At 41.7% G+C, this 12,596-nt stretch overlaps 1 long non-coding RNA gene across 2 annotated transcripts; it reads right to left on the bottom strand.

The window, feature by feature from the left end:
- Positions 1–419: 419 nt before the first annotated feature.
- LOC144785621 (uncharacterized) lies at positions 420–12,233 on the bottom strand. 2 transcript variants are annotated; one of them, XR_013601997.1, is made up of 5 exons: positions 12,114–12,233; positions 11,652–11,769; positions 4,236–4,507; positions 3,297–3,515; positions 420–726 (listed from the first exon to the last, which is right to left on the bottom strand). It is a non-coding gene; the product is annotated as an uncharacterized LOC144785621 (long non-coding RNA). The 2 variants fall into 2 exon arrangements; XR_013601996.1 differs by having other exon boundaries at positions 3,297–4,507.
- Positions 12,234–12,596: the final 363 nt, after the last annotated feature.

Here is a 12,596-nt window from a genome sequence, read left to right as displayed (position 1 = left end):
CTTTCTTGGCTACATATATCTTAGTTGAAATACATTTGTCCTGAAATGTAATATTGTCATGAAAGAATCATAACATGTCAATATCATGACCACCGAAAGAAATGGTATGGATATCAGGGGGAAATAATTGGACAGAATTCCAATGTTCATCAAATAGAGTATCAGTAATAAATTTAACTGGTGAACCCGAATCAACAGTTACCTGTAAGTTCACATTACCAATGGTGACATCACACAAAGGACCCCCATCATCCAAATCCGAATCAACATATACAACAATTTTCCTAGAATCTTTGACAGTACAAATATTTATGGTGAAGGAAAAAAAATCCCATTCTCGTCGCCAAATGTTAAATCAGGTTCGTGAATTAAAGGCAAAGACTTTGAAGTATAAGGAAGTCTTCTTTATTAATTTTCCTTCACAGCATCAACCAAGAACAACAGCCTGGAACAGGAGTCTGGCGTAACTGCCAAGCCTTGAATCCAGAACATAGAATCCCACATACACAATCTAAGTACCACAAAGACAGACTAAGGAGATAGGCTGTCAACAATATAAACCATAGAATATAACACAAATCTCTTTTATTAGATCCAACTTTTACATCCCCCTTTATTCTTTTGCTGAGGAATTCTTGGCAATTCACACAGATCCTGATATTTCTCCCCAATAATTATGGGACACTTTGAAGGCTACAGCTCGTGGTCATATCATTGATTTTGTTTCTAAAAGAAAAAAGAATATTTCAAACACAAGTTATTACTCTCAAATATGAAATGACTAGAGCATCATTATTATCCTTCCACTTCTGGAACTAATTTAAAGAAACATACTCAGGCTAAATTAGAGTTTCATAAAATAACTACAGATAATGCTTCATCTATCTTACTCCGTAGTTGTGCTAGCAATAATGGCAGCTGTGATAAAGTGGGAAAACTCCTTGCTAATTACATGCAAGTCAGTAAACAATGTACTATTATAGAATCTATAGAATATTCCATGAAGACGTGTGTTTTTAACCATGATGACATTATAGCTGAATTTGTGAACTTGTACCAATCTCTATATTCTTTATCTCTGCCATCCCCTTCTCATATTGATGCCTACATGAAAGATATCATTCCCCCAACTCATGACGATCTTCATTTTGCTTCTCTTGAGAATAACATATCCCTCTCAGAAATTCTCAAGGCAATTTGATCTCTTAAAAAAGGTAAGACGCCAGGGCCTGATGGTTTTACTGTGAAGTTTGTCCTTCATTTCTCAAATTTACTCCTTCTAAAACTATTACACCTTTTTTACTTTTTCCCAAAAACTGTTATGGTTATAGACACTTTCCAGGAAGCTACTATTTGTTTAATTCATAAATAAGGTTGAGATCTCATGCATTATAGAAATTACAGGCCTATTTCTCTTGTAAATGTAGGTATACATTGTTTGACAAATTACTGGCTTTACACCTCAAACTATTATTATCCAAACTGGTAGGTAAGGAACAGTCTGGTTTTGTCAATGACAGGCTAGCATCTAATAATTACCGATTATTCTTTAGCATATTATATAAAGCCTCTTTCTTACAATATTCTGTTCCGGTGGTTGCTATTGATGCAAACAACGTGTTCGATATGATTGAATGGAACTTTTTGCTCAAATCCCTTGGGAAACATGCTTTACCACGCAACTTTTACTACGCATTGCTTTTACAACGCAGGTTTTACAACGAAACCCATTACAACGCATTGCACTGGGGGGCGCTCTAGGATAGGGAATAGTTTTAATTCACTATCCAACACCTTCCCTACTATCCACGGGGACTGGAGTTGGAATAGTAAATTAAGCTATTCACTATCCAGCACCCCTAAGCGCTATGCGTTGTAAAAACTGCGATGTAAAGGCATGCGTGGTAAAAGCATGCGTTGTAATGTCATACATCCAAATCCCTTACCTGGCATGAATTTATAAATCTCCAGTGGCCCTTTTGTTTGTATCAACAGGAAAGTATCCCAATATTTTCAACGGCATTGTGGAATTTGGCAGGGTTTTCCTTTCTCTCCCCTTTTATTCGTTTTATCTCTTAAGCCCTTTCTCTCCTGTATTCGTAATAACACATTAGTATGAGGAATTTCCTATGGTGATAAACACTTGAAACTTTCTGCATATGCTGATGATATTCTTCCTTTTCTTTCGAATCCAGACCATACAATTCCAGCCTTGCTTCAAGAAGTGTCTGACTTCTCTTTCGTCTTGGGATATAAGATTAATTCAGATAAAACTAAAATTTTACCTATTACCAAATTTTGTCTTAAACATTCTTTTGACCCCACTGGCTTTTACTGGAACTCTTCTAAGATTACATATCTGGCTTATCTGTCTCACTAATTCTATAAAAGAGTCTATTGCACTCAATTGGAAGAATGACCTTGATAGGGTGGACAAACTTCTTTCTTCTTGGTTTCCATTGTTTCTTTCCCGGTGGGATCGACATGACTCAATCAAAATGATGACTGCACCCATTCTACTTTATATTTTGTCCCATACATATATCTATTTCATATTTTAAAAAACTGGGATTCTCTGCTCTCTAAGGACCTTATTTATTACAAAACTACGCCACCCGGCACCGCAAGCCATTTTGCAGCGCCAAACTGCATAATTTTAAAAGCACAGGGATGTGTTGTATTAACAACAATATGACACTTCTGTGTGCTTTCCTCTGCACTGGCGCACAATTGGCTGCCATGCACCAGTGCAGGCACCTTTGCGTAAGGTTGCAAGGGTACCTGTGTTGCGGGAACACCTACCTGCACAAAAACTATCATTGATGGCATTTTCCTCTTTCTATGCATGCCGCAGAATGCACCACGCATAGGATGAGGAAAAAACGAGAAGAAATGAAAGTATTTCTCCTTGTTGCGCCATTCCAACGTCTCCCCTGGGGAGGTGTAGGAGTTTGACATGTTCCTAGCTTTTCCAAAACATTGTAAATATGGGAATGTGTCAGGTTCCATGGATGTTGCGTGGGAACACCCATAGCAACACCCATGGAATGCCCCTTTCACATAGAGTAATGCATGACAGGTGCCCATAATTACAAGGCCATGAAACATCATGCAAAGTGACTTTACATGGCCGTGTAAATATGGAAAAACCCATTGTGCAACCGGTGCATCAAAACAAATGACGCACTGGCAGTGCAATCGACATGTAAATTAAGCCCTATATTTCTATTGCAGAATACAAAATCTAGACTCTCCTTGTTGCAACTTAAGAAATCTAACCAGGAGGGTGCACTTACCTTCCGGATTTTCGGGGTTTATCATAAAGCCTTCTGTTTGAGACAAGCCTAGAGATGGCATTCCTCATTGCCTTCTTCATTTACGCCCGTATGGCTTGATACTGAATTTTCCTTACTTGCTCTTTTTTCTCCCATGTAAGTTCTTTCTTCTCAAAGACTGCCATTACATCATCACTGTTGTTCAAACATACTTGCATCCTGTTGAAGCTCTATTATCAACTGTAAATTATAAATTGAGAATCCGTCTTACTGTCTCCCTTATGTTATAATATTTTCATTACTATTAACAACAAATCACTGTTTTGGAAACCCTGGAGGCAAAAAGGTATAATCTTGGTGTGATCGTGGGGTGTAGGCGGACCGGAATAACAGGCGTGGAGGCTGTATATAGTGGGCTATCTCTGAGATGGTTTTATTGTCAATACACAGGGTTAAGTAATAGTTCGGGGGGGGGAGAAAAAGAGCAGCGCAATACAGGAAAGAAGAGTCCTGAAGTTGTGCTTGGCCAGACGTCGAGATGATGGTTCCTCGCGACGGGATGGTGCTTGGCCGGAAGTCGGGTTGAGGGCTTCTTCCGAAGGGGTCTAGTCGGCTGGTCACCGGGATGATGATTCCTCGGAGGTATGGGAAGGAGAGAGAGAAAAGGGCAGTTAGTCCGACTAGCTAGGATAGGCCGGTGCCGTATACCTTCTCCAGGGGGTGCGGGACTTTGAGTGAGCGTGAGGAAGGCAAGGGACGGGTCAAGAGGGGGAAAGAGGAAGATTAGGAGGGCAGAAGGGTGACGGAGTGACGGGCAAGTGCGGGGGTCTTCTATACAGTTGTGCGTGTGACTGAAAACGGGTACTATACACAATATACAGTGCTGGGTGCAAGGTGTGGGCGTGACTGCTTTATACACTGCTATTTACACTCTCAATATACAAGGGGATCGGTACTCACATGCCCCGCCGCAACTCTCCCGCGAGTTGCAGCCGCTCTCCAGCCTCCTCCACCGGACTCCACCAGTCCTCGGTCCAGACTTCTTCCTCTTCTTCCGCTTCACCGCTCTTCTCCTCGGGTTCTCCGCACGCTGTCTCCTGCCACGAGTCCACCTGCTTGAACCAACTGCTGTCTTCGGTTCCAACTTTTCCACACTCCACCTCCAAGTTGGGGGAGGGACTTCCGGGGTTACTGGAGAGTCCTTCCGGGTTTCCGCTCGTCGCGATTGGCTTCTGCAAAGAAGGAGAGAGGGGTGGAGTCCGGGTTGCTATGGACGCACAGGATCAGATGGCGAGGTCCGGGACCTTGAGGGAAGAAGCTGCTTCGAGGAGGTAGGGGACGTGGCCTTTTCACACTGGGTTTGCGATTTGTTTGATGATATTACTCCACGTTCATTTCTGCAATTACAGGCACTCTCAAATTGTCCTTGCACATTTTTGTTTAAATTTTCTCTTCTCACAAATATTATCTTGGATGCTCTTCATTCATTGTCAGTAGATTTTATTACTTCTTCACCTCGGCCTTCCTTTTATATTATTTTAACCTCTACTCCTAAGACCTCCCCTATTTACAAATATTTTATCTCTCCTAATCTGTTTAGGGCAAAAACTAAGGCTGAACTTAGCTGGCAATCAGACTTGGGATGTACTTGATCTATCTACTTCTGGAATAAAATATGTCTTAGAGTTCACAAGGTGTCTAGAGCAGCTATCACTACTCAAACTCTATTATTTTTATTTCACAGACTTGATCATACTCCCATATCTATAGCCAAATTCTACAAGACCACTGACAATGCTTGTAGGTCCCGTCACCATACTAATGGGGACCTCATGCACCCTCTCTTTCACTGCCCGCCCATTGCATCTTTTTAAAAAAAAAAGCTTGGTCTCAATTCACAATAATTTTTAACATACTATGGGCCTGATTACGATGTGGAGCGGACCTTTGTGGGGAAGGAACCGCCAACCATAGGTCGGTGGTTCCGACATACCAGTTTGGATGTGACCGCATATAGTGCGGTCAGAAACATTCATTTTCCAATGGGAGCTTCTGCAGCAGATTGTAAACACCTGCAGCGCCAGCTCCAATTGAAAAATGTATGTTTTCAAACATCCCTGCACCTTGTGGTAGGTAGGCACAGTGCCTAACACATGGTGCAATGATGATTAGGGGGCGCAACCTAGGTGCTCCCCAGGCCACAATGCAGAGGGCCAGGAAGAAAGAGGGTCCTGCTAGGTGCCCCCAATGTCACTTTCCGACAGCCTTTCCATGTCAGACAGGCCAACATGGCATGGCTGTCAGAAAATGACATCATAATCCTGAAGGCAGAACCGCCGTTATTAAGGGTTTATGAGGAGTTTCCATTGGAAAGCGTCAGTCGGTCCCTCCGACTGCTGCCTCCAAACGCACGCATCGTAAGCAGCAGATGGTTGCAGTCCGACAGCCATCGTAATTAGGCCCAAAGTTTTTTTTTCTCCCTTGATACTTTTCTTAGGTAGTTTATCTGATGTACTACCGTAGATTAGGGGTCTAAAGGGAATATTTATAGACTTCAGGTATATGCTCCCTATTTCAATATGCACAAACCACTATATATACCTAAGTCTCTTTTGTATATGCAAGGATGTGATGCAGTATAAAGAAAAACTTATTTTACACTCTCAACTCCCATTATGTTTTGTGGCACAGGGGAAGGCATCCCTTAAGGATAAGACCCCTCACTCACCCGAAGGTGACATGCTTCATCATATGGGGCCTCCTTAGCAGTGGAGAACCTGGTCAACACTGGGAGCTACTACTTCTGGGATTTTAAAGAAGGAGCTCAGAGATGTTTTCAAGGTAATTAGGAGTAGGATGGTAATCCCATATGTGTGCTGTTGGGGTTAAGTGAGGTATGTTGCAGCGCTGTGTTAAAGAGACTTAGGTATATATAGTGGTTTGTGCAGTTTATCTGATGTCCCTAATTCATGTTTTCATAATAATACGTTAATAAATCTTCTGCTGGCCTTTCAATAGATTACAATGAATTGGAAATGTTTCATATAAAGCTTGGGGTATACAACCTTTACCACGCAACTTTTACCACGACCTACCTTTACCACGCAACTTTTACAACGCAGGATCCTTTACCACGCATACCATTACAACGCTGGTATTTACAACGCAGGTACTTTTACAACGCATACCATTACAACGTAAGTATTGGTAAGTATATAATTTTATTTAAAATATTTTAGGTTTGGGTTTTGGGTAAATGGGTATTTTTAGGGTTCAGGGTCAGTTTTCAGTTTTTGGGTAAATGGGTATTTTTAGGGTTCAGGGTCAGTTTTCAGTTTTTGGGTACAGGGGTATTTTTAGGGTTCAGGGTCAGTTTTCAGTTTTTGGGGTACAGGGGTATTTTTAGGGTTCAGGGTCAGTTTTCAGTTTTTGGGGTACAGGGGTATTTTTAGGGTTCAGGGTCAGTTTTCAGTTTTTGGGGTACAGGGGTATTTTTAGGGTTCAGGGTCAGTTTTTAGTTTTTGGGGTACAGGGGTATTTTTAGGGTTCAGGGCTGGGTTTGGGTTTTGGGGTTCAGGGGTATTTTTAGGTTTTAGGGCTGGGTTTGGGTTTTGGGGTACAGGGGTATTTTTAACATATATATTTAAATATTAATAAATAAATATTAATATAAATAATTAAAATGTTAAATATTAAAATAATAATTTATTAATTAAAAAAATATTATTAATAATTAAATTATTTTACCATATTATTTACTTACCTATACTTACGTTGTAATGGTATGCGTTGTAATAGTACCTGCGTTGTAAATACCAGCGTTGTAATGGTATGCGTGGTAAAGGGTCCTGCGTTGTACAAAATGCGTGGTAATGGTCTGCGTGGTAAAAGAACGCGTGGTAACGTCATATATCCAAAGCTTGGTGGTATAATGTTTGTCATTATCATACATTGGATACAGCTTCATTATCTCTCTTGTGTGTAAATAGGGATTTGTATTGGTTGCCACTAACACATTTTCTAGATTCTTCTGCTAAACAACAACCTAATTCTAGACCTTCAGAAATGTATAGACGCCATAAGATGTTGCATTCTTTGTGCGGTTTCTAGTGCTAGTTTACCTACTTAATGTTTATTTTGAATGTTTTTTAATTTATATTGCATATTTCATGCATCTATTGTTGCTCTCATTCCATTTTATGATTGTTAACTTTCAATAAAGCTAATTAAACACATAAAATGTACATTCTTGATTTTAGGTGATCCAGTACGACCCGAGTAAATGACAATGTTCAGCAGAGTGAAAAGTCAGAGTGGTGCTATCCATTTTCTTCGTTTTCTCTCTTATTCCATTCCCTTTCCCGAGCTCTACTGCTAGTCCTCAAATTTCTATACAGAGTGGTTGGTCATGTATATGGTGCAGTATGGAGCCGTACATCACTATCAATGAATCTGGATTTCAGGTTAGTGCTCACACCTTCTCAGGAAGTGCCCTTGAAGTGTGGAACTCTATACCTCCAGCTTTAAGACACGGCCACTCATACTTTGCCTTTAAGAAAGAACTTAAAGTTCTCCTTTTTCAATTTTGCTTTCAAATCTGATCCAAGGCTAATAAGTTGCCACTGATAAATATTATCATGGGTAATCCATTATTTGTGGGCAAGGGCGGAACTAGGCCCAAACTTCAAGGGAGGCTAACACTCCCAGCCAGGGCCAGCTCTGGCACTGGTGGCACCCGGTGCAACAGTCTTTTTTGGCAACCTCTACCCCTTGACCTCCTTCTCCATTCATTTCCTAACTACCACTCTCCAGCAGTGCACCTCATCTCTCCACAGCCTCTCTCTGATGTACATTTCATTTTCTTATAGCCCAACTTATAGTTCACTCACACTCAGTTCTGTGATCTGCATGGTACACGTTCTTTGCAGCAGGGACATTTATTCTAGGCTCTAATTTACGATTATTCTAAACCCCCACTAGACAAAACTGCAGTGTCTCACCAGTAGAAATGTTAATCACCAGAGTTTTCTTGACATTTTCATTGGAGTGAGGGGTGATCTGTGAGAGTGGTTGGTGAGTGCATGATGAGATGAGTTAGTGTACAGTGATGGTGTGGCACTTTTAAATGTGCTCTAGGACTGCATTAATGATTACTGAATAATAATTACAGGAAACAAAGACAGAATGTATTTAAAACCCTATTTAATTTCAAGGCAATGCCTTTGAAGGTTCTTTAAACAACAAATGGTTAGTATTTTTCTCTTGGAAATGTGGTATCCCTACTTGTGATATGCCTCTCCATGAAATGCACTCTCCCACTGTGAGAAGTAGGCAGAGTGGGGCAGAGTGGGGACCCAGAGGGTACTGGAACCAGTAAAAATAACAAGCCTTACAGAGGCATGAGATAGAGCGCCATGTTGTTTGAAAATTTGTAGGGGTGCATCATATTCACCCGTAGTCAGCACCCGCATATTTAGAGGACCGTAATAATGTGTGATTTTAGAAATGTAGGACTAATCGAGAGTATTTCAATATGTAGAATTATGCACATATCATTTGCAGATTAATGTAGTGCTTTGATTGAGAGAATCATGCCTTAAGTAACTTAGAATTATTTGCTTTGTGTGAAAATTGTGCATTAGGTTTGAACGTGCCATATTAAAGTTGCATGTGTAGGCTACCTAATAAGAAACGTGATGCTTTAACATGAGAACAATGATTGCTAACAATGAAATGTAATGTTAGGATTGATTAATGAAATGCTTATGTTGATGTATTAGAAATGCATTTAAAAGTGTAAAGGCCTGAGAAATGAAAACGCCAGTGGAGGCCTAACTGTGTTTTTCTTAGCATGACTTGAGATGTAGAGTTGAAAATGTTCCTTGGGAAAGAGGCTCCTGTTCGCAGTTGAATTTCGAATTATAACTTAGAGCGTGCAAGGGATTGCTTCTCATGTATTTCTTTTGCAGGTGCAACGCCATGTAGCTCGTTAGGTAGAATGAGCCATTGTTTAGAAGTTAGAATGGTAGGAGTAGGAACGAAGGGAGTGCTGATATGCAAACTGCAACATTTGGCAGAGAAGGTGCCTGGGACCTAAGGACACAGCAACGGTTTCTGGAAGAAGAAGGATCGGTGCTGGAAAAGTACGAGGGGCTGCACCTGCCAGAAGGAGGTGTGCCATGGGCGTATCTACAGTTTTGGGGATTTTGTATTAGGGAAAGTGCCCCGAGGGTGGAGAGTCAGTTGAGTTGTAGATTTAGTCAGTCTTAGGGTCAGTAAGACTTAAATTGGGACCTGTATAAGGCAGTCTAATTGGATATGCAGTTAGACATGGGTCTCAGTTTGGACTAGGCAGGAGAAATTAAGGAGCATCTTAGAACGAGCTCGGTAGTTTAGGCTACTTACCTGAAAAGTGTGAATGTGCTTCTTAGAGAGCCTTCACAGCTGACACCTTTTTTCTCTTGCCTGTGAAGTATGGTAAGTAGGGATGTCACTTTAGAGTTAGTGTAGAGACAGACCAACCTTTTCTTTCCCTTTGGAGCAGATGCAGTCGCGTTTTCCAGCGGGAACTGTTATTGCTTGCCTAATGCTTCTTGAATTAACGTTGCTTTTTATTTTGCGTCACCTGACACTCCTGCGTAGGATTATGTTTGTATTAGTGCCAGTTGATTTCTTGAACCTCTTGCTGAGGTGCTTGTATGTTCAGTTGTTTTTGGCTTTGTAATAAATCTTTAAACTTTCCTTCGGAGCCAGTGGTCCTTTAGATTGAGATGTAACGTTCATTGATAAACTGTTAAAAGTATGAAATTAGAGAACTTCCTTTACACTTCTATGCAGACTAAAAAGGTTCGTCGACCAGGGATTCTTCAGATTGGTAAGGTGCAAATCTAGATGAGAATCCCAGCGTCATCAGTTGGTAGCCAGAGGAAGGTTAGTCTCTGGAAGTAAGGGAGTTCTAGATTAGGATAAGAGTTTCCCAAGGCCCGTAAAATTCAGGTGATGACCGTCCATTGGATAACTGGCGGAAGACGGCGTTTCCTGGAAACTGACGGAGAGTGACGGTGCGGCAAAAGCAGCAGTTCGTGGGAGAGTGAGTATGAATAGGGTCATATGTTCCTAGATTGCGGTGTTTGTGTTGTGATGTCTTGCGGAGTTGGAATGCCTGTTGTAGGAAAGCCTTAGGCTCAAGGAGTAGCTTGAGCAAACCGTAATTGTCGACCATTGTTAAGGGAATCGTGAGGTAATATCGATTGCCCATTGGACTGAGATAGGGGAAATGAATGTGTCAGTGCGTGAGTAACTGACGCTGGTCGTGAGTTGCTGAGTGTATGTAACCTATCAGTGAGGTGATTGTCCAGTCGTGTTGTGTACAGACAGTTGCCAGTTTTCGGTAGACAATTACACGACTGTGGACATACAGTCAGACTGTGGACGTACAGTCAGCGAAGTAATTGCTTGGACGTACAGGTGATTATTTCAGTGTATGTATGAGACGTATGCGTGAGTGAGAAGTGAATTGACAAGGAGGGGAACTGCTGCGAGCGGGGGGTAAAGTGACATCAGAAGAAGCCGCGCTGCGATAGGGCAGTTGGTGTGAAGCCGCGCTGGGATTGGTGGATTGTCACTACTCAACAAAAGACCTACTCCTACTGCATGTGTGGACCTCAATCCACCATCTATCGTTCGTGGACTCAACCCTGCTTTAGGAGTCCCAACAGTGGGTCTATTTTATCCCAACTGTCTAAACGTGCCTTAAATCACAATGTCATTTAAAAAATGTGGTCTTGTAACTGCTGATCCTCCCCCTCATCAATGTGTACTAAGACATCAAGAGAGAAGAGGGGCAAAACAGAGAAAAACAGAGAAAAAGGTGAGAGAAGGTTGGCAGAGCCTCACAGGAGTAACACCAAGGGAGGTCTACAAGCTGGTACTAGCCTGCATCCTCAGGTTCTCATCATTAGCATCTGCCAACCGTCAGAAATAAAAGATAGATAGTGCGAGATAAGAAAAACCAACAGAAGAAAGTGCTGTGTATTCTATAAGTGACCCTATACCGAAATCCAACGTAGGAGTTCAGTCTACCTAAAATATAAAATGAGCTCGGCCACACTGGCTACTCTATTCTATTCCTTGCTGTGTGCCAGCTCAGTTAAAACCAACATGTTTCATTGCCTTACTCAATTCACTGGCAATTTCAACAGGGTAAGGGTCAGCGTCTTCCCCGCACCTCGTTTCTCCGTTTATTGTACTTGTAGAGACATAGTATACCACACTGCATAAACATATAACACAGACATACATCTGGTTAAAAAAGAAAGGAAAGAGAGCGAAAGGCCAAGGGAAAGTGAAAATACATGGGGATCAACATTGACCCACCTATATTGTTTACCAGGTGGTTGCCATTCACTAGCATACCGGCACCCCAGTAGAAGAAACTAATCTTTCCCCGGCATGTTCATTACGGGTCTCGTGACCGTCACTGCAATTAGTTAGTCTGCAAAGAAGGGTAATAAAAACATAATCAATGCCCGTTTTAATATGCCGCTCTCGATTCTATAATTGCGTGTTATCCCTGTACCCAAGCTTACACATGCTCAATTTTAGTGTGCACTATCGGTTTATTGATGCATGTTTGTGCTGACTCTCACAGTCCTGCGCTTGCTTTTCGCACATCTCGGCATCGTTACTACTTTCAACCATTACCGTTAGCAGCTGTGCTAGACTATCAGCATGTCGCGCCTCGTAGCTATGTCTGTTCGTTAGTAGCAAAATTTCAAAAGCACTTCACCTCAATCCTGTGTCCCGTAGCCCCGCAAAACCAAACGTGCCCCTCCTTACCAGCTTTGGGAAGGTGTGCGGCCAACGCTCACGCCCTCTGTTCACTCGCGGCAAATGGTATCTAATTTAAAAAAAAGAGAGACAAACTTGTCGACTCCCCGTCACTGGTCGGCTCCCCCGTCACTACCGGTGTGACGATCCCGTCTGCTTCCGCCCATCGCAACAGGGGGAGGAGCGGCAGGTCGCCACTTTGGCAGCCATCTTAGAATGGGTATGTGCCCATTATCCATATGTCTATTATTTATTATTCATCCGATTATGTTTGTAATGCCACTACATATTTTGACTTACTCTACCACGTTTCCTTGTACTCCTCGCTGATAACTCAATAGGTACGATTTCGAAAAAAACCTTTTTTTTAAAAAAAAAATCCTACTTTTTCTCTCAGGCTCACTTTCTATGAATCAGAAATATTTGCTATACATCAGAAATAATTATGCGCCTCCTACTCATAGCAAGTCTAATGCAGCAACAACTCCAGTG

The sequence above is a fragment of the Lissotriton helveticus genome, chromosome 10 (assembly GCF_964261635.1).
Source record: "Lissotriton helveticus chromosome 10, aLisHel1.1, whole genome shotgun sequence".
NCBI lineage: Eukaryota > Metazoa > Chordata > Amphibia > Caudata > Salamandridae > Lissotriton > Lissotriton helveticus.
Note: the sequence above shows the minus strand (reverse complement) of the source record. Positions and strands in the feature narration are given on the sequence as shown.